The 20,277-nt window shown below is 44.0% G+C and overlaps 1 protein-coding gene across 11 annotated transcripts in view; it reads right to left on the bottom strand.

Moving 5' to 3' along the window:
* The window catches only part of LOC107506746 (myosin phosphatase Rho interacting protein), a 146,379-nt gene that overhangs the window by 68,470 nt on the left and 57,632 nt on the right, over nucleotides 1–20,277 (bottom strand). The gene's annotated exons all lie outside the window — the stretch shown is intronic.

Genomic DNA, 20,277 nt, shown 5'->3' with positions numbered 1-20,277 from the left:
TACAGATTAACATTAGCAGAGAGGTTTGACTACACAGAGACCATAATAAATCAACTGCTTGCACAAATATCAAAACCCTATCAGTGGGTGTGGCAAGTGACAATTAAGCTGCATTTGGTGGCAGGCTTTAGGTCAGAATCCCACACTTATTTAATCCACGTGTGGCTCACCCATTATTTTATTTACCACTTCTATCTGCGTGCCTCTTTCCCACACTGCACACGTGTTGTAGTCACAGTTTTAGTAAGCCCACAAGCTAACCCTAGCCAAAAGGAGTAAAAAACAAATGTCACTAGAGAGCATCTTTGAAAAAGGGGAAAGACCCATGATGAGACAGAAGACTCTAAGACTGTCAATAAAAAGAAAGCTGCATTTAAAAGAAAATACCAAGAGTTTGACTTAAATTATGGGTTCATTGCAACAGGTGATTCACATTCTCCAAGCCTGCTTTGTACAATATGTGCTGACTAGCTAGCCAATGAAGCCATGAAACCGTCAAAATTGCCACACAGAGACCAAACACCCTGCATTAAAGGGCAAGCCTTTGGAGTTTTTCAAAAGGAAAAAAAAAATGTGAACGTGAAGAACAGAAGAAATTATTGAAGGCCACCACTTCATTAAATGTGTATGCACTGAGAGCATGATTCCCAGTGGCTAACCACATTGCTAAAGCTAAGAAGCCCTTTACTATTAGTGAAGAGATGATCCTGCCTGCTGCTAAGGACATTTGTCATGAACTTTTAGGAGAGGCTGCAGTTCAAAAGGTGGCACATGTTCCTCTTTTAACTAGCACCATAATTAGAAGAACTGATGAAATAGCACAGGATACTGAGGCACAATTGTTAGGATTAATGAGTTACCATTAATGGTTGCAATCCAGGTTGACAAGTCTACCGATGCTGACAACAAGGCTTGTTTTTGTGTGATATATTTTTCAGGAGGATGTGCATGAGGATATGTTATATACACTCTTGTTGCCAATCAACACCACAGCTGCAGAACTATTCAAGTCTTTGAATGATTATGTATCAGGAAACTGAACTGGTCACTTTGTGTCAGTATATGCATGGATGGAGCAGCTGCCATGACTGGATGGATGACTTTCTGGTTTCACTACTCGGGTCGAAGAGGTCATTTCTGAATGTGAGTCTATACCCTATGTCATCCATAGATAAATGCTGGCTAGCTGAAAAATGTCACCTGAACTTCACATTTTTCAGGGTGTGATTAGTATTATCAACCACATTAAAGAACATGCCCTTAATTCACATCTGTTTGTGCAGCTCTATGCGGAGATGGACACAGAGCACACACATCTTCTCTTATACACAGATGTGAGATGGCTTCCTAAAGGAAGATCACTGGCCAGACTTTTTGTGTTATGAGAGCCACTCCAGAGATTTCTTTTAGATGAACAGTCACCAGTGGCAGCACATTTCAGTGACGCGGAATGGGTTACAAAACTTGCTTAATTGTGACATATTCAACCTGCTTAACCAACTCAATCTATTACTTCAGGGGAGCACGACAACTGTGTTCAAGTCGGAGATAAAGTGGCTGCATTCAAAGCTAAACTGGAATTATGGGGCGACGAGTGAACATTGTTATTTTTGACATGTTTCAAACATTAGCAGAGATTTTGAAAGAGACTGAGCCAGGCCTTCTTTCTCCCAGCTGGTGCACGATCACTTATCTCAGCTTTCAAAAGAGTTTGAGCATTACTTCCCAACCACAAAAGGCCCCAAAACTGTGAAGGAATGGATCCGTAACCTGTTTGTGAATAAGTCAGGTGAATCGACTTTGTCCATGCTAGAAGAGGATCCACTGCTTGAGATTACAAATGATGCGAACCTTAAAAGTATGTTTGAGACAACTTCAAATCTCCAAACATTCTGTATTAAAGTCAAGGCGGAATATCCTGAGATTGCCACCAAAGTACTGAAAAGCCTGCTTCCATTTCTAACATCCGACCTTTGTGAAGCAGAGTTTTCTTCAGTGACAGCAGCCAAAACGAGATTATGGAGTAAACTGGACATAAGCAACACACTTCAGGTATCACTGTCTCCCATTATCCCCAGATGGGACCATCTAGTTGCAGGAGAACTAGCTCAGGGCTCCCACTGATTCTGCATTATGGTAAGTTGTATAATTATTTCATTATATATTACAATGTAATAATAATAATGTGCACAATAAATGTAATGTACTTGAATCATCTTGAAACCTTCCCTCCTTACCCCTAGTCAATGGAAAAATTGTCCTCCATGAAACTGGTCACTGGTACCAAAAATGTTGGGGACTGCCAGTTTAGCACACTGGCCTGGTTTACCCCAGAACCAGGAAGCTTATTTCCTGAGCTTCAGTCCCTGAAGTAAATAGATCTCTTTCCCTATCAGCCAAACCACTAAACCCTGTCCTGGTTTCTACCTGGCACCAGGGCCCTTTCTTCCTCCCTGGCTCTTCTGCCTGCACAAATTTCCCTTGTCTCAGCCTCTGCTTCTGGTGAGTCACACAGTTCGGGAGCCAACCAAGAAGACTTGTGGAGGAAGTATATTGTATCTGGCTGACTCGTGTCTGAACCTGTGAGCCTACCTAAGTTCTCAGCTCTGACTCAAGTTCCAGTTCACATTTGTAATCACATCCACTGATAGCAAAAGAAGTTTTTGCAGCCCAGAAAATTATGTAATCATCTTAAGACTCACTAGACACATGTTTAGGTACAGACTGATACACTCATTCATGGGCTCATGTTAATTGACAGCCATTTACTGAGTATCTACCTGGTGCCAGGCACTATTCTTGGTTGGTGCTGGGAATAGAAGCGAAAACAGAACAAAGGGCTGCCCTTAGAAAAGATAATTTTATTCTTGTGGTTACGAGGGAAATAAGAGGAAAACAAAGAACCATCTGATTTCAGGTAGCGATAAGTGATAGGAATGAAAGGAAAACAGGCACAGGACTAGAAAATGCCTGAGGAGGAACAAACATGTAGAGTCCAAGCAGAGGCTGAGTGGAAGAGAAAGCTCTGAGGCCACTGGGGCAGGGATGAGCTGGGTCTGGCCTAAGGAAGCTGACCTGTAGGCCTGCTGGTAGAAATGGAACAAAAGGAGTCCTCGGTGGCCGAGGCCTGCCGGGCTGGAGGATGTGATCTGTGGTGGAGGTGAAAAAGGGAGGCAGCCTATTTGTAGCTCACAAGAGTACTCTGACCCTGACAGATGAGGCAGGCAGAGCAACTTGGGTTGGGATGAAATACTAATAGCACGTGGGGTAAAGGGTAGTTGGATTTGGGAAATATTGAAGGTAGAGCTAAATGGACTTGAGGTGGGTGGTGGGTGAGAAAAAAGAGCAGCCAGGGATGACTCCTAGGATTTGGGTCTCAGTGACTCAGAACAGGTGTTCAACTAAAGAACTAAGCTTCCTTTCTTTTTGTCTGTACTCGGGCTATATTCCAGCTACCTTTCTCTGGCATTTCTATGCCTTGGCTTCACAGAAAACAGACCCTTTTAGGCTGACGCCACAAGTGATGGGACTCAGACAGGACAAGAAGGTAAGTAGAGGCAGAGAGAAGGCAGAAAGGGGACAGAGAGACAAAAGCCAATGGACAGCTGGTAGGCAAGATCATAAGCTGGCTCTATGAAGAAAGCAAGCCACCACCCTCAAGTCTTTGCTGCGACCACCCCTAGGGCACAAAACAGTTCCAGCAGCAACTCTGGGAAATCCCCAGGATCACAGGAACTAAAGAGACAAGTCCCCCTGACTGATGGAGCTAAAAAGGCTTCCTGGAGGTGGCTAAGGGCTGGGAGGACAGACTCACTGCGGGAATGTTGTGGCAGGCAAGGGAAAAGGAAGAGTCCAGGAGAGGACAGTACAGGAGCAGTTCCACAGGATAAGGTATGAGGAATGAGGTAGGATGAAAAAGATGGAAATCAAAAAAAGGACTTGAACTCAGCTTTCTTCTCAGATGCAAAGGAGCATGGAATTGTGTATTTGTATCAACAGTCTTACATCACTTTTTCAACAGAAACAGCTTCCTTTTGGCAGATAATCATATCCATCACAGCTGGAGAGCCTGAAATACTATCAGGGACCCAGCAAGCAAGGAAACAGAATCCAGAAGGGTCAGCCAGTACATAGGCAACCAGTCAAAGCTGACTTCAGCATCCATGGGTCCAGGGCCACCAGGTAGCTTCCTAGAGTCAGTGGAGTAAGGATACGGTGAGTTGGGAGCAAAAAGGTTAGTGCTGATAGAAAATCCCAGCTTTTTAGGGGGTGCCTGTGTCCCTCTGGGTGGGGATGGGGCAGAGTATTGGCAGCTTACACACAGCCTAGGGGCTGCCTCTGTCCTCCCTTGTTTCTTCCCAGTCCCTATCTGCTGCTCTGAAATGCCTCTACAGGCAGCCTCAACCCCAGTCCAAGGAGGCTGCCTTCCTTCAGCAGAGGTGGGCTTCCCATATCAGAGCACAGAGAACACGGCTTGAGAACTCACACAAGTCGGAACTCAACAGGCCAGAAATAAACAGAACTTGGTTCAGAGGAACAATGGGCTATGGTAACAAGGGTCCCAAACTGAGTCCTGCTGGAGTAGACTAAAAGAGCTGGGGCTGTTTAATCTAGAGGATGAAGGTTAACTGAAGAGGGGCTGGGGACACAAGACCGGGCCACTGTATCCAAAAATCATTAATTCAACAAATACACACTGGATGGCAGGCCCCAGGGACACAATGATGAATAAGACATGGCACCTGCCTCAATGAGAACAGCACTGAAATGCACGTATGAACACAGCCTGTGAACAGCATTGTGCACAGAGGCCAGGAACAGAGAAGTCAAGTAATTTAAAGGTTCCTTGTGGCGCAAAGATCAGATTCATCTGGTGAGGTCTGGATGGGAAGACTGAATTCCAAGAGAGATAAGGCAGAGCATTTACTGAGGGTTTCTCAATAAACAAACATTTTGTCTCCATAAATCTCAGGCTGGCATCATTTCCATTGTAGATATATGAAAAACACTCAGGAAAGCAAAGCAGCTGCTATCAACGACATTCATCTATTTAGCAGATCTTTATCGAACACCTACTATGTGTCAGGCACTATTCTGGGTAATAGGAATATAGTAATAAACAAAACTGACAAAAATCTCTGACTTCGAGAAGCTGACCTTTCCGTCTATGGTCAGACAAGTTAAATAAATAAAGTATACAGTGTGTCAGGTGGTGGTTATGGGCCACAGTGAGAAATGAAGCAGGAGTGGGAAAGGAAGAGTTTGGGGTGGGAGATCATTTTGACTAGGCTAGGTGGGAAAGGTTGCCCCAAGGCCAGGTAAGCCAGAGGTAAGGGAGTGAGGCACAGGTAAGGGGAAAGGGCAACCCTGACAGAGGGAAACTGGAACAAAGATCTAACCCTCTGTCCAAGCTTGCTCGGGACATGATAGGAAATCAAGAGAGTGGGAAGGCTGCCAGTCCTTGAGCTGCCAATGGAACTGCCAATGGATGAGTTATTTCTCAATTTTCATTTTGGTTCTGCTGCCTTGGTTTAATAAAACAGAAAAGTCTGAAAGAGAGTCTTATAACTAAAGTACAACTAGTCCTAATAAGAATGCTAGTTTTAAGCCTCAACAGTCATTCACCTGCTCGATCACTCACTTGCTGCCTGTCACCAGGCTTCCCACTGTAGAGGTTTAAGACGGCGTCTCCAAGATAACAGGTCATAACAGTAGAGTGCCCAGTATTGTGGGGAGATGAAGGGAAATCCCTTGGTAATGTTCTGATCATGATCTGAGTCTATCCACTTTCTATGTTCACTTCCATGATTCCAGTTCCCCTTGTCCTGTGGCTAGATACTGGCCCAGGCTTCCTGGGTCCTTCCCATCTTTCAAGGGCAACCCTATAACACCTCATTTTCCAGTTCTAGAACAGGCAATTTCTCCAAGGTGCCCTCATTCTTTTTATTGGAGAATGGAATTAGAAACCAAGATCTGGATGCTAAGTAGGCTCATTGCAGTTGGGGTTTGCTGCCTCTAGAATGCCTCAGCTGATAGAACAAGGAAATACAGGTGCACATATACCTACATATACACATATCTCCCTTGACCTATATCTTTTTATGTGTCTCTATTAAGCTTAACATTCTGATGTCTCCAACTCTAATCTAGTACCACATGGATAATTCTAGCCTCTCTCTTGCTTGCCTATTAACTCCCACTCCAGTGCCATCCATTTATTTAATTGTCCAATGCCATACACATGCATAATGGTTTCAGAATTGTTAACTAGCGCCCTGTGGGAAAGAATTTTATCAACTAGAACGCAGTGCTTATGTACAGTCTCTTTTGTCCTTAGTCTTGCAGACTCCACTCATTTCCAAAGGTACGTACTTCCTTTTCATACCATTGCCTGGAATCTGTTCCAGTGAAGTTCTAGAGAAGAAGGAGCTGTCACAGTTCTCCATATACCCAAGAGCTCACAAGTAGGTGGAGCAGATATTAACTGAATATTTTATACTTTCAGCATGAATTTTTTAGTCCTCTTTTCCAGGGCACATTGGGTTAGGAGGGAAGTGAGAAAACAAGAGACAGTATGGAGAGAATACAGGGAAAGGAAAGAGATGGGAGCTCAAGGCATTTCTTGGCAAAAGTTGCCCTCCTATTTCTTGGCAGAAGCTGCCCTCCCAGCCTTGTCAGAGCTATCTCTTTGGAGACTAGGGCAGGTGGGAGGAGGACTGTTTTGGAGAGGAGGCAGCAGCTGGCACGCAGGCAGACTGAAGCAGTCTCAGCCTTATATGGAGATTTCCATAAGCCAGCTCACCAGGCCTTCAGCTGCTGCCACCCCTCTGAATCTGCCTTAGTCTGGGAGGTAAGGAGTGTTGCTGTTCCACAAGGTTCTCCTGCTTTTTGGCCCAAAGGCCAGTCGGTAGATGTAGAGAAAACAAGCTGCTGTTTGCCACAATGAGACTAAAAGCAATGTAGTTGCTGGGGAGCCATAACATTCATCAAGCCCCATCTGCAGTACCCTTCTGCTCACCCTCCAGTACTGGGGTCTGAAGCAGGAAGAAGAGGCTCTAGGGAGATAAGAGCCTCACCAGAGAAGCTGAAGGGTGAGCAGTCTTAAACTAGAAGATTTTAGAGCTTAAAACAGTGATTTTCAATTTTCAGCCAAAAATGGAATCACTTGGGAAGATTTTTAACTAGAGGTTCCATTCCCAGAGACTCTGATTAAATTTTCTGGGATGGGGCTTGGACACTGGAATTATTAAAAGGTCACCTAGTGTTTCTAATGTCCAGCCAAGGTTGGGAACAAATGCCTCAAAGGGAGACCCTAATCTTTGATGCCATGACAGGCATCTCTGATAGCTGACTGTCCACCCCTGGCTGGCCATCCAGCCGTATTAAGTCACTAACAGCTTTTGGCTGGGCCAAAAAGGACCCAATGGAAGCAATGACAAAGAGGGAGAGTAGAGACAAAACACATCTGTAAAGAGCCTGCTGCTAGAGGGGGATGGGGGTAGGGAGGAGGGAGCCAAGGGAGGTGTAGGGAGTGTGGATATAACTAGAGATGTGATTTCATAAGGTGCCTTGGTACCCAGTGCTTGGCCTAGCACCCCAAAAGGTCCTGCCAGCCACAATAAGTGAAGAAAATTAAACCCTTGGGCAGCCTGAGAGGAAGGCAGTCATCTCTCCTCCAGTGACACTGTGAGAACCTTGGGAAAGTAGGAAGATAGAGACCATGTCAGGCAAGTGTACCACTTATATAAGAGATATGTGACAGGTGAGGGATTGTGGCTAGGGCTGCTGCATTGCTATGTGATGAGAAGGGGTAAAGCCCTAGAAATACAGGAAGCAGACTCCCACCTTCGCGGCCCTTGCCCTGAACTCTGGGTCCAGCTCCTTTGGCTTCTGTTTGGTACAAGCAAGCATGTGGATGGAGCACAGCTTGTGTGGGGAGCTCCTCGCCAACATAGGGGCGGTGCTGAACCGCAAGGCATAGCGGTGGTTCTCACACACAAACCCCCTTCCTGTCAACCACGTACAGACCCAGAGAGAAGCATGATGAGCCTCACTGGGGCTAACGCAGGGCTTGGCTTAGATGGTCCCACACAAGCTGGATTCCCAAAGGACCTCAAATAGCTCTTTGGAGAGAAACTCAGATTTATTCTAAGAATCCAAACAAGCTAGATAGAGAGAAACTTGAGACTGAGCTTGCGAGTATCAGGAACCACTGGGCTTCCCAGCTATTCAGGTTTAGGAACTTTGAGTGGGGCAGAGGGGAGAGGGAGAGTCCTCCAGCAGGGGACCCTACAGATAACCTGGGCCTAGGGCCTGTGTATTGAGTCAGGCCAGGCTAGTGCTGTAGCCCTCAACCCCTTCCCTTTGCCCCTGGTGACACTTGACTTCAGAGAAACTAGAGCACCTGGACAAAGGGCAGAGAGAGGAAGCTTGCCCTGAGGGACTCAGGCATCTGTCTTCACCAGCAGTGCCAGGCTAAGGGTGTACTTGCTAGGCCCTCACTCCTGCTGCATGCCTAGAGAAGGAAACTAGCCTGGGACTGAGAGCCCTTAAACTCCTCTAATGACAGGCTCTGTGCCCAAATGCCAGGGAGACAGGAGCAACCCAAACAGTGCCCAGATTGTCTGGATTCCACTCACTATGCTATCCAAACCTGGCAGCGGGACCGAAGTCCCGGTCCTACACAGGCTCCTAAATTCCTTCCTGAGAAACCTCGGGGTTTGTCACTGGGAAGAGCTGACGTCGGCTGGTTTAAGTCCAGAACCGAAAGAAGCACCTCAATCTTCCCAGACCCAAGTGCTTCTCCTCAATTCACAGAAAAACTCTTAAACACTGACACCCTCCTTCTCAGGGCAGGGAGTCTGGAGTACATCAAAGCTTGATGCCCTCTCCATTAAACTTCCAAATGTCAGGAGCAGGAGCAAAGAAATAACCAAAATGTGTGGAAGATATAAAACCTTCAGAGAGAAGGGAACTTGATGTTGAGTTTCACTGCTTCTAAAGACTTCACCACCCCAATAAAAGGATTTATTCAGATCCAGGGTTCTCTGCAAGCATTACAGGAAGGCCTGTATTTTAAAAAGAACTCCTTTTCTTGGATAATCTCACAAGTCTCTTTCCTACTGGAAATTCCCAATTCTTCAGAAATTTATACTTCCTGAGGCTCTGCATTGACACAAAGATGTTTTGAGATCCATCTTTATAATTTACCACTCCCAATGTGTCCTTCTACAGATGAAAAAACCTACAGATTAGTTAGTTACGGAGGCTTAGCAGCAATTTTTGTGCACAGGTCCTTTCTTCATGATGCTCCTCCACCTTAACAAAAACCCAGCCTCTGAAATAAAACGAGGTCTTGTTCATAGCAGAAGCTGACCTGTCTCCCTTGAAACAGCTCTCCACCTCTAATCTCTCCAACTCGACTGGCCAGAGCCTTCAACTGGGTCAGAGGTGCTGAAGCACTCAAAAAGACCCAGCTCTAGACCAGCATCAATCCTGTGGTAGGCCATGTCCAGCTCCAGAGCACCATGCACTACATAGAAGGTGGGGGTGGGGGAGCATTCTAACAGGCCCAGGCTGTGGGGATATTTGGGAGAGTGGTCTCTAAAAGTGTCCTTGGCATACTCTCTCAGAAACGGTCACATCTTAACTCTTGAGACCACAGGCTTTGCTCACACCGGTGTTCCCAATGCTGCTAGCCATTATCAAGTCCTCTGAACAGAGGCACTTCTGCAAATCAATCACAAAGGGCCAAGAAACAGAACCACCCAGAAGCAACCACAGCCTCACTGGGAAAGATCCAGAGGTTGAGAGTCAACTTTCCTTTCACTCATCCAGCCAGTTTATGGACTAATATGTATAGTTGGCCCTTCTTATCCATGGGTTCAATCACCATTGAAAGCATTTGAAAAATAAGTTGTGTTGCTGCTAACATGTACTATGTAGTTAGTTGCATCTGTATTGAAGATGTACAGACTTTTTTCTGTTCGGTTTCTCCTAAAACAATATAGTATATCAACTATTTATACAGCATTTACATTGTATTAGGTACTATAAGTAACCTAGAGATGATTTAAAGTATATAGGACATGCACAGATTATACGCAACCACTATACCATTTTATATAAAGGACCTGAGCATCTGCAGATTTTGTTATCTGAGGGGTCCTGAAACCAATCCCCCACAGATACCAAGGGATGACTATACTGAGCAACTCTGTTGTGTTGGGCACTACTGGTCGGGCTAAAGGAGACATGGTGGCCCCAAACAGCACCCTGCCTTACTACAGCATTCCACAGACATTTACCTCAGGTGAGCCGCTCCAAACCCACCAGGAGATGCTGTGCTTCCTGATCTAGGTACTAGCTACACAGGTTCGCTCAGTATGTGAAAATTCACCAAGCTGTACTTTGTGAGATGTACATGTTTCTGCATGCATGGTTTACTTTATTAAAAGGTTTTTTAAAAGCTTCCTTTTGAGTGGGAGATGTCCTGTATGGCGCAGGAATCATCGTTTTAAAGATCAAAAAACTAAAGTGTTTAAAAAGGCCCTGCCCAGGTCACAGAGCATTTCCCCCTCTGTGGAGTTGCATGGTTTCCAGAGGAAAAGACATGGCTTTAAGGCATCTGTCTCCTCCTTATAGGACTTCAAATAGTCAGAAACAGCCTCTCTCATGCCAGAATCTCCAATAGAACCACCAAGTAAGCAACCCACCCCTCTCTTCCACAATGGATGTGACTTGGAGACAATATGCCAGCCAGTCCAGGAGGTAGAGGCTTTCTTGTTTCAATAAGGACCTCCACCTTCTGCCCTGGTTCTTAGAGGGCAGTCCTGCCCCAGTAAAAGCAGTACTGGGGCAGGGAGCTCCCATGCAATTTCAAAAGTAACCCCGCCTATCTATATCTGCCACAGACAGCAACGGGTAACCCTGAGCTCAGAAGATGGCTGGCTAGGAAATGGAGCAGAGGCCACTGGGGAGCTGGCCTGGAGTCTGCAGCTGAAATATCTTGAAAATATCACCCTACCCCCATCTCAGCCATCTCCTGACATGAGGGCAGTTAAATCCATACTGCTGGACAGAAGGCAGTACTCTGTCACTGGGAAGAAAACTATGCTCATCTCAGGTTACATAGAATAAGATTACTGTCTAACTGAAGAAAAACAGCTAAAATCTATTTCTAGGCTTTTGTGTAAGGCTTATATAACTCTAAAGTGGGGAAACCATGATATGAGAGGAAATACAGGAGAAAATACCAGCACACACAGTGGAAATCTGGGGCTATTCCACAGATGTACTTGAAAGTAACAAGTCCCCTCTCAACTGCATATTCCCCAAACCAGCCAGAAACTCAATAGAGCAAGCTTCTCTAGAGACATAAGACTTTACTAAGTGCCCCACAGCAGGGCCCCAGAGTGTTTCTCAGGACAGAGAATGGGGGCTTAAGAACAGAGCTGATGGCCCATGATGCTGGGCCTCAAGTTCTTTTTTTGAGAGAAAGATTGAAGGCGAGACTGGATAAGCCCACATTCATAATGGAGGGGGCAGCTCCTTGAAGCAAGCTCACTGGCCCAGCATCACTGAGACCCCGTGGGTGACCATGGGGGAGAGGCTCAGAGAAGACAAAGCTGAAAGAAAACAATCAGGTCTCTGTCTCTGTTTCTGTGATGCAGAACAGATAATATGCCAGCAGCAGAGAGGAAGATGATGGGGACAAAGGAAGAATGGAGAAACAGTTCTGCCTTATAGTGACTTCCCAGCCAGACCTGACTACAGCCTTGGACTATCTGTTTAAACAGGAAGGGAGGATGAAAGACACAGCCAACAGCAGGCAGGGAACAACCTTCATGGTATATCTCCCCTACCAGGACACAGAAGTAATTCTCTATTAGATAAGGAAAAATAAAGTCTGACAGTTCATTACCAACTAGTTCATATAGCCAAAGGCACATAAACAACAACAAAACCTATGAAGATGTGGCCCAAACAGGATCATACCTGGAATATCTCACTATGCACATTCAAGAAAAACCATTAACATGCCAGGAAATGTCAGGTATTGTGTCTGCCCATTCTTCAAATGGAGGTGGCCCAGCAGTGTAACCTTGGGCAACCTACTTAAGCTCTCTGGACCTGTTTTTCTCATTTATAAAATGGAGGTGCCTATATCATAAAGGCTGTTACAAGGATTAAAATTAACATTTATAGAGCATGTAATAGCATCTGGCACACAAAAGTGCCATAAGACTATAAGGCAAATAAATAAAATAAACATTCTTTATTATCATAGTAGTTTTACTCATGAAAAACATACTCAGAGAGGTTAAAAAATCTGCCCGGCCATCAAGGAAATGCAAATCTAAATCACAAGATACCACTTCAAACCCACTTTTACATGAGTATAATGTAAAAAACAGACAGTAACAAGTTTTGGGAAGGATGTGGAGAAATTATAACCATACATTGCTGGAGGAAATGCAAAATGGTGTAGCCACTTTGGAAGACAGTGTGGCAGTGCCTCAAAATGTTAAACAGAGTTACCATATGATTCAGCAATTCCACTCTCAGATACATATCCAAGAGAACTGCAAACACAAATGTTCTCATAAAATGTACAAAGAGTTCATAGCAGCACCATTCATAATGGCCCAAAAGTGGAAACAACTCAGATGCCCATCGACAGGAGAATGGATAAACAAAATGTGATAAATCCATTCGACAGAATACTATTCAGCCTTAAAAAGGAATGAATTCTGATACATGCTACAACATGGGTGAACCTTGAAAACGCTGTGCTTAGTGAAAGAAGTCAGACATAAAAGGCAACATAATACAAGATTTCATTTATATGAAATGTCCAAAATAGGCAAACTACAGAGCAGAAAGTTACCTTAGGCTAGAGGGCACTGAATGAAAATGGGGAGTGGTTATTAAAGGGGATGAGGAGATTCCTACAATAACTTAAATGAAGAGTACCTTAGGAGAAATCAACAGTAGATTAGATGAAACAGAGGACTGAATCTGTGATTTAGAAGAAAATGGAGCAGAAAACACCCAATCAGAACAGCAACAAGAAAAAAAAATTAAAAACAAAACAAAAAAACCAAGACAGATTAAGGAGCTTCTGGGACAACATCAAGTGTACCAATACTTATATCATAGGGATACCAGAAGGAGTAGAAAGAGAGCAAGAAATTGAAAACCAATTTGAAGAAATAATGATGGAAAACTTCCTGGTGAAGGAAACATGCACAAGTCCAGGAAGTACAGAGAGTCCCGAACAAGAGGAACCCAAACAGGTCCACACCAAGACACAAATAATTAAAATACCAAAGGTTAAAGAGAGACTCTTAAAAGCATCAAGAGAAAAGAAGTTAGCTACCTACAAGAGAAAAGAAGTTAGTTACCTACAAGGGAGCTTCTATAAGACTGTCAGCTGATTTCTCAATGGAAACTTTGCAGGCCAGAAGGCAATGGCATGAAATATTCAAAGTGATGAAAAGCAACAACCCACAACTAAGATCACTCTACCCAGCAAAGGTATCATTTAGAACCAAAGGACAGATAAAGAGCTTCCCAGGCAAAAACAAGCTAAATGAGTTCATCACCAACAAGCCAGTATTACAGGAAATGTTGAAGGGACGTAAGTCTTAAAGAAGAAAAAGGAGAAAGATAAAAAATATGAATAATAAAATGGCAATAACTATATATCTATCAACAATTACTCTGAATATAAATGGATTACGTGCTCCAACCAAAAGATAGGGTGGCTGAATGAATAAGAACACAAGACCCTTATGTATACTGCCTACAAGAGACTTACTTCAGACCAAAAGATGCTCACAGACTGAAAGTAAAGGGATGGAAAAAGATATTTCATGAAGATGGAAACAAACAAACAAAAAAGCTGGGATAGCAATACTTATACCAGATAAAATCGACTTTAAAACAAAGCCTATAATAAAAGACAAAGAAGGACCCAGTAATTCCACTTCTGGGTGTTTATCTAAAAAAATCCAAAACACTACTTCGAAGGCACATGTCAATCCATACGTTCATTGCAGCATTATGTACAATAGCCAAGAAATGGAGGCAACATGGGTGTCCATCAATGGATGAATGGATATAGAAGTGGTACATATATACAATGGAATATTACTCAGTCATAAAGAAAAGAATGAAATCTTGCCATCTGCAACAACAAAGATGGTATCGTGCTAAGTGAAGTAAGTCAGACAGAGAAAGACAAATGCCATATGATTTCACATATATGTGGAATATAAAGACCAAAATAAACAAATAAAACATAAACAAACTCATAGATACAGAGAACAAACTAATAGTTGCCAGATTAAGGAGTGGGTGAAAAAGGGGAAGAAATTAAGAAGAATAATTGGTAGTTATAAAATAGTTATGGGGATGTAAAGTATAGCATAAGGAAAATAATCAATAATATGTAATAACTATGTATGATGTCAAATGGGCACTAGATTTATTAGTGTGATCACTTTGTAAGTTATATAAATGTCTAATCACTGTGTTGTGCACCTGAAACTAATATTGTATGCCAACTGTAATTGAAAAATTAAAAAAATATATATTAAAGGGTATGGGGTTTCTCTTTGGAGTGATGAAAATGTTCTAAAATTGACTGTGGTGATGGTTGCATAACTGCCAATACACTATAAACCATTGACTTGTTTGCTTTAAATGGGTGCCTTGTATAGTATATAAATTATATCTCAAAAAAACTGTTACCAAAAGAAATTTTTTACTTTAAGTTATATAATTAGCAAGTTGCTAAGTCAGGTTTAGAGGTGAAATTCTCTGCTTACCTCATGGCCCTTGGCCACCCCTCTGTGGCCTTTCACAGGCCTCATTCCTGGGTGCATTGTCCACACTTTCACAGGCCTTCACTTCTCTGATATCTCCATGTATCAGAATTTATAAGAATGCATGCAGCCAATGCCAAAGAGAAAGTAAAAAAATGCTATGTTTGCCATGGGGAGATTTTATATTAACAACTAAACCTACTATCCTGACCTCAACTAATCCGTCTATAACTTTATTGCTTAAAGCTCATGGAGGCTTCAGCAGAACCACTCTCCACACCTGAGGCCTTGTACCACGTCCTCTCCATACAAGTACAACCAGGCTCTTTAGAAGAGAAGATGTAACACACACCCTTACTCACTCCCCAATGAGCTAAACAAGGAATGCCTGGGATGTGGATGGCAGGGACCAGAAGGAGTCTCCACCTCCTCCCTCCGTCACATAGACTGTGATCTCAAGGGTCCTCTATTTGCTCTGTGGATGTAAAAGCTCCTGCCTCTCCTTCTGATGGCCGGCCATTCCTTCTCCCATGCATGCCTCTCTGACCTCGCCTACTCCAAGGAGCCCCAGTGGCTGTTTCCAGCTCTCCCCCTACCCCCACCTGGCATCTGTGAGTTGGCTGCAGCATTTCCCTCTAAATGTGTCTACGTGCCTGCTCCCACCCCCCGGCAAGGCCTTGAGCTCCCTGAGGTTGGAAAGAAGGGCCCCTACAATTTCTTAGCTCAACAGCAGAAAACAAAATAGATGCTTAGAGATCACTGAATAAAAGAACAAATGAGCAAACAGCAGAGTAGCTCCTTTCCAACAGAAAAGTTAAGGCCCTGAGTGCTCAGCTCATGGGTCTATTATGGAGTGTGGATCAAGGCAGTTGTCAAAAAACAAGGCACCTAGTGGAATAAACAAGGAGCATTACTTTTCAGAAAATGCTCCTTAGTACAAAGGCTAAGAGCTAAGACACCCAGGTCAGAGTGTTAGGTCCACCACCTCACAGGATTCAGCTGGCATTTGCTTCAATCTTCAAGAACACCTTGGCACAAAAAGTAGCAGGTCCTTGCCAATGTGAGAGGACGCTACACCCAGATGCTTTTTCAAATTCACTGCTCACAAAAACCAAAGTAGGCATGAATCCTACATCAGACCTACTAAAAAGCTGGGAGTTGAGCAAGTTAGAAAGCCCTGGTCTTACTCGAAACCCCTGGTCCATACAGCAATGGCTGTCCAACAAGCAATTGGGATAGGCTGAATCTTCATAGGCATCCAGAGGGAACCCTCGCCTACCTTGCTGCCACCAAAGTCTTACTTGTCCTCTAACAACCCTCTTAGGCCTACACATCAGGACACATGTGTTACCTACCTCCAATCTGAAGCTAATTAAGTGCCTTGACTTAAATTTAGTCTCAGGACTTCTGTAATTGAGCCAATAAACTGAGAGAATTTACTGAATGATCTCAATTATCTCTGAAATGTTGGCCCACAATTCTGGATGGTGTTAGGGGTCAATGAGACCCTTCACTCAGGTTGTGAATATATGCTACATGCTACTATAGCTGCTAGAGTCATAAAAAGTTCCTTTCTTTGGAAGAAAAGCTAAATGACGACTGTTTCCAAAAAAACGCCCTGTCTCACGTCCTATGAGATGTCCTGTTGCTAAAAAGAAACGAAGCTTTACTCAAAGATTTGATTCTTTCAGCTTAAAATGAATTGAGGGCATCAGAACTCAGGGAAATGGTGTGCAAAGGGCCATTGTCTGAGACAGGATGTAAGGAGAGCATATTTGAAATCAATCTGTTTTCCTTAAGAGAATTATGCTTCCATCCTTTTCAATACTCATTTCACTCCCGTGACGTCCTGATACAGCAGATAAGAGAGGGAGGCGTTCCTTCACCAACAGGGATCATATCAGGAAGGAACTAGCATCAATGTTGACAGCCCACTGGAAATTACTTCCACAGCAGGGGCTGTAGAAGGGGCAGGGTTTCAACAGTGAGAGCCTTTGTCTCCAGCAAAAACAGATTTGTTTTGGTCAGGGCATGAACATCAACTCTTTCCATGTAAAAAGAGAAGGCCAGACAGATGATCAAAGCACAAGGTGAGTTGGTTAAGCTCCATGAAGGCCTCCAATTAGGTAGCTTACTAAAAATAGATGCTACTGCTTCCAAAACAGCCAGGGCAACTGGATACAGACAATGCTGCTATTGCCCTGTGGACATCCAAACACATGTTACAGACACATGCTGCTTAAAATGTGTGAATCCCACAAATGTTATCGACTCTAGGGGTCCATTCTAGATAGAATGGTTATGAAAGGCATAAATAAATTAGGTCAAGCCACAGAAAGATATGGAGTTTAGTGGGGTAAGGGCCGGAAGACGAATCCCATCCAACTGCTTTTACAGAGGTAAGCCTAGAACAAAGGGCACAGAATGTCCTCCTGTGCTGCCCAGCAGGCCTACACCCTAGAGAAACTTCTCACAAAGACCTAGGTGTACCGCTGGGTCGGTACACCCCCACCCAATGCAAATGCAGAAGACAGGGAAAATGCCACCTCAGCCATAAAGCATGTTGGACACTTGACCCAGTTGTCTCATTGACTCTTCAAGACCCTGAGGTGGTGGCTGTCATTAGTGCACAGATGAGGAGTGAGTGACTCGGAAAACCACTCACAACCTCTCACGAGCCCTTTCTCTTCTCACCACGGGACTGATATGTGAGGCCTCAACCCTGGGCTTATCACTGGTTCCATCATAAACACTTAGAAATGAAGCAAGGCCAGATAGCTCCCTCTGGAGACCCAGGTATCTTGGCAGCCAGGCAGTGAGAAGCATCAGATTTCTTTCTTTGGGGTCCCCTGTAATGTCTGGCACAGAACGAAACACAAAGCAGGTTCTCATGAAGGCCAAAGGACAGAGGGGCCCCTGGTGATCTCAGCAGAGCTAATGCACATCCACTATCCTACCCTGAGGTCTGGCCTCAACTAAAGGGCCATCTTGAATAGCAACAGCCCTAAAGAATAGGGAGGAGAAACCTAGAAATACCTCTCAGATGATTATCTCCAACCTGAAGTTCCCTCCTTTGCAGCCCTCATCTCTCTAGGACTGCCACTAGAATCACAGGTAAGCCAAGCCTTGTTTAGGCCAGGCCTCCAACCTGCTGAGGGTAAGCAGGGGGAGACACAGCCATAGGCTGTCCAGGCACAGCTATAGGGATCTCATGGCCTGGAAGGGCCCTCCCAGAGGAACGAGGACTGCTGCTGCCTTAGCAATTTACAAACATGCAACAAAATTCATAAGTATCCACAGCCTTTGGCCTTTTAAGTTCTATTTATAGAACTCTACCCTGAAGAAATAATTCCAAAAATATGCACAATTGGAGTCCTTGCTATTATCTACATTACTGTCAAAAATGTTTTTTTTAAACATATGTTTTTTTTAAACATATATATATATGTATATATATATGTGTGTATATATATATATATATATATATATATATATATATATATATATATATATATAACCTGAATATAATAGTACCAAAATCTCACCATCTACTTGTTAACCAGTAGGCAGGCATTCCTGGACCTGAGAGGAAGGGTCTACCTTCAGGATGACTTTGTAGCTTGGAGGGTCAAGATGAACAGAGCAGGAGGTGGCCGGAAGATTCCCTCCCCTCTCCCTAGTGCTTCAGATGAATTCTCCAACAGAACAGGGGGGTGGCAGAGAAGACAGAAAATATAACTCCCCTGAGTTCTCATTTAATATCCACTATCCTAAAAAGCTGTTATTACTCTCCCCATTCCACAGATGAGAAAATTTAGGTTTGGCAAGGTTACAAAAAGTATTCAAGGTCAGCTAGCAGATGGTGGAGCTGGAATCAAACTCACACACATCAATCTGTGTATTTTCTATAGAGTGCTTAAGGACAGATTTATCTCAGTTAGTTTCATTTTGACTGGCTCCACAGAGGGGAAAAGCCCAGCTTGAAACAACCTGTGCACCTGGACTGCCTGAGCATCTGTACTGTTAGTCTGTGCATGCTGGTTCCAACTCTGGCCAGACTAACCTGGGACCTTCAGAAGTGGCAGCAAGGCACCCTGGAAAATCTAGAACTCAAGTGGGATCCCTTTGGGATGGTGAGCTGTAAATTTTCAGGGTAACTTGTCACTACCCCACATCTGTGTCCATCTATGCAATCCTGTGCCCAGAACAGCTGCTGTGCAGAGGTAGAGCCTTGCCAGAGTCACCAAAAGGCCTTTGTTATGAACTGAATGTTTGCATCTCCCCGAAATTCATGTTGAAACTCTACCCCCAAATGGGATGGTATTAGAAGAGGGACCTTTGGGAAGCTGATTAAGGTTCGATGAGGTCAAGAGGGTGGAGCCCATATGAATGAGGTTAGTGCCCTTCTAGGAGTCATGAGAGAGTTTGCAACCTCTCTCTGCTCTCTGCTATCCACGTGAAGACATTAGTCGGCAGTCTGCAACCTGGAAGAGGGCCCTCACCAGAACTTGACCATGCTACACCCTTATCCGGGACTTCCAGTCTCCAGAACTGTGAGAAATAAACTGCTATTGTTTACAAGCCACTCAGTCTATGGTACTTATTATAGCAGCCCAAATGAACTAGGACAGCTTCCAAGAGTCAGCCTCTGACCCCAGCACTACCCAAACAACAGACAATGTCCCTCCAGAAGGACAGGCCACTCAGGCACACCCTCTGCTTACTGCCTATGTGAAAGGCTGACATCAGAGATGTGATGCTTGAAAGGATTTCTCCTTTGGGAGTAACTCTGAACAAGTGAAAAAGGACCTGTCATCATTTAAACTCCAAAATGTTCACATCAGAGGATTTCTCTGGATAGTAGGCTTTTCTTTTCATCTTTATGCTTTCCTGATTTCATAAAATATTTACAATAAATGTTTTAATTTTATAATTGGGAAAAACATTGTAAACAGCAGTTTTCATGGCATTTGCTCTCTTGCATACTAGTGCTCCATTTGGTTTCAAGATCCGACCCAATATTTGTGTTTTTAATTGTCTACATTTTAGGTACAGATTTGTATCAATTTAAGAAATCTGAATAGGAAAATTCAGTTATAAGAAAAGCAAATAAAAAGATAGGTTTTCACATTAGGATATGGTACCATCAATGCACTCAGATGTGGCTCAGTTACACTGGAAGTTCTCTGCTGGAACCAGTGAGGAAGTAGTACAGGGTGGCTCATTCTGTGACTGGGCAAGAGCTTGGAGAGGAGGAGCCTGGAGAGGAATTGGGGAGGAGAGACTGAGAAGCAAATGGCTTTCAGCTGGCTCCCTATTTGCAAGGTTTGTGCCTTTGACATGGCTATTTTTGGGTTTCTGAATGTGCATGTGGGGGCGGGGAGAATTCTTCCCACAGCCACTCTGCTTGGCAGCCCCTGTGCCTTAGCTCCCCCTCCCTGCTCTC

Source organism: Rousettus aegyptiacus, unplaced genomic scaffold, assembly GCF_014176215.1.
Source record: "Rousettus aegyptiacus isolate mRouAeg1 unplaced genomic scaffold, mRouAeg1.p scaffold_m13_p_6, whole genome shotgun sequence".
NCBI lineage: Eukaryota > Metazoa > Chordata > Mammalia > Chiroptera > Pteropodidae > Rousettus > Rousettus aegyptiacus.
The sequence above is the reverse complement of the archived record's forward strand: the minus strand, read 5'-3'. Positions and strand labels throughout refer to the sequence as shown.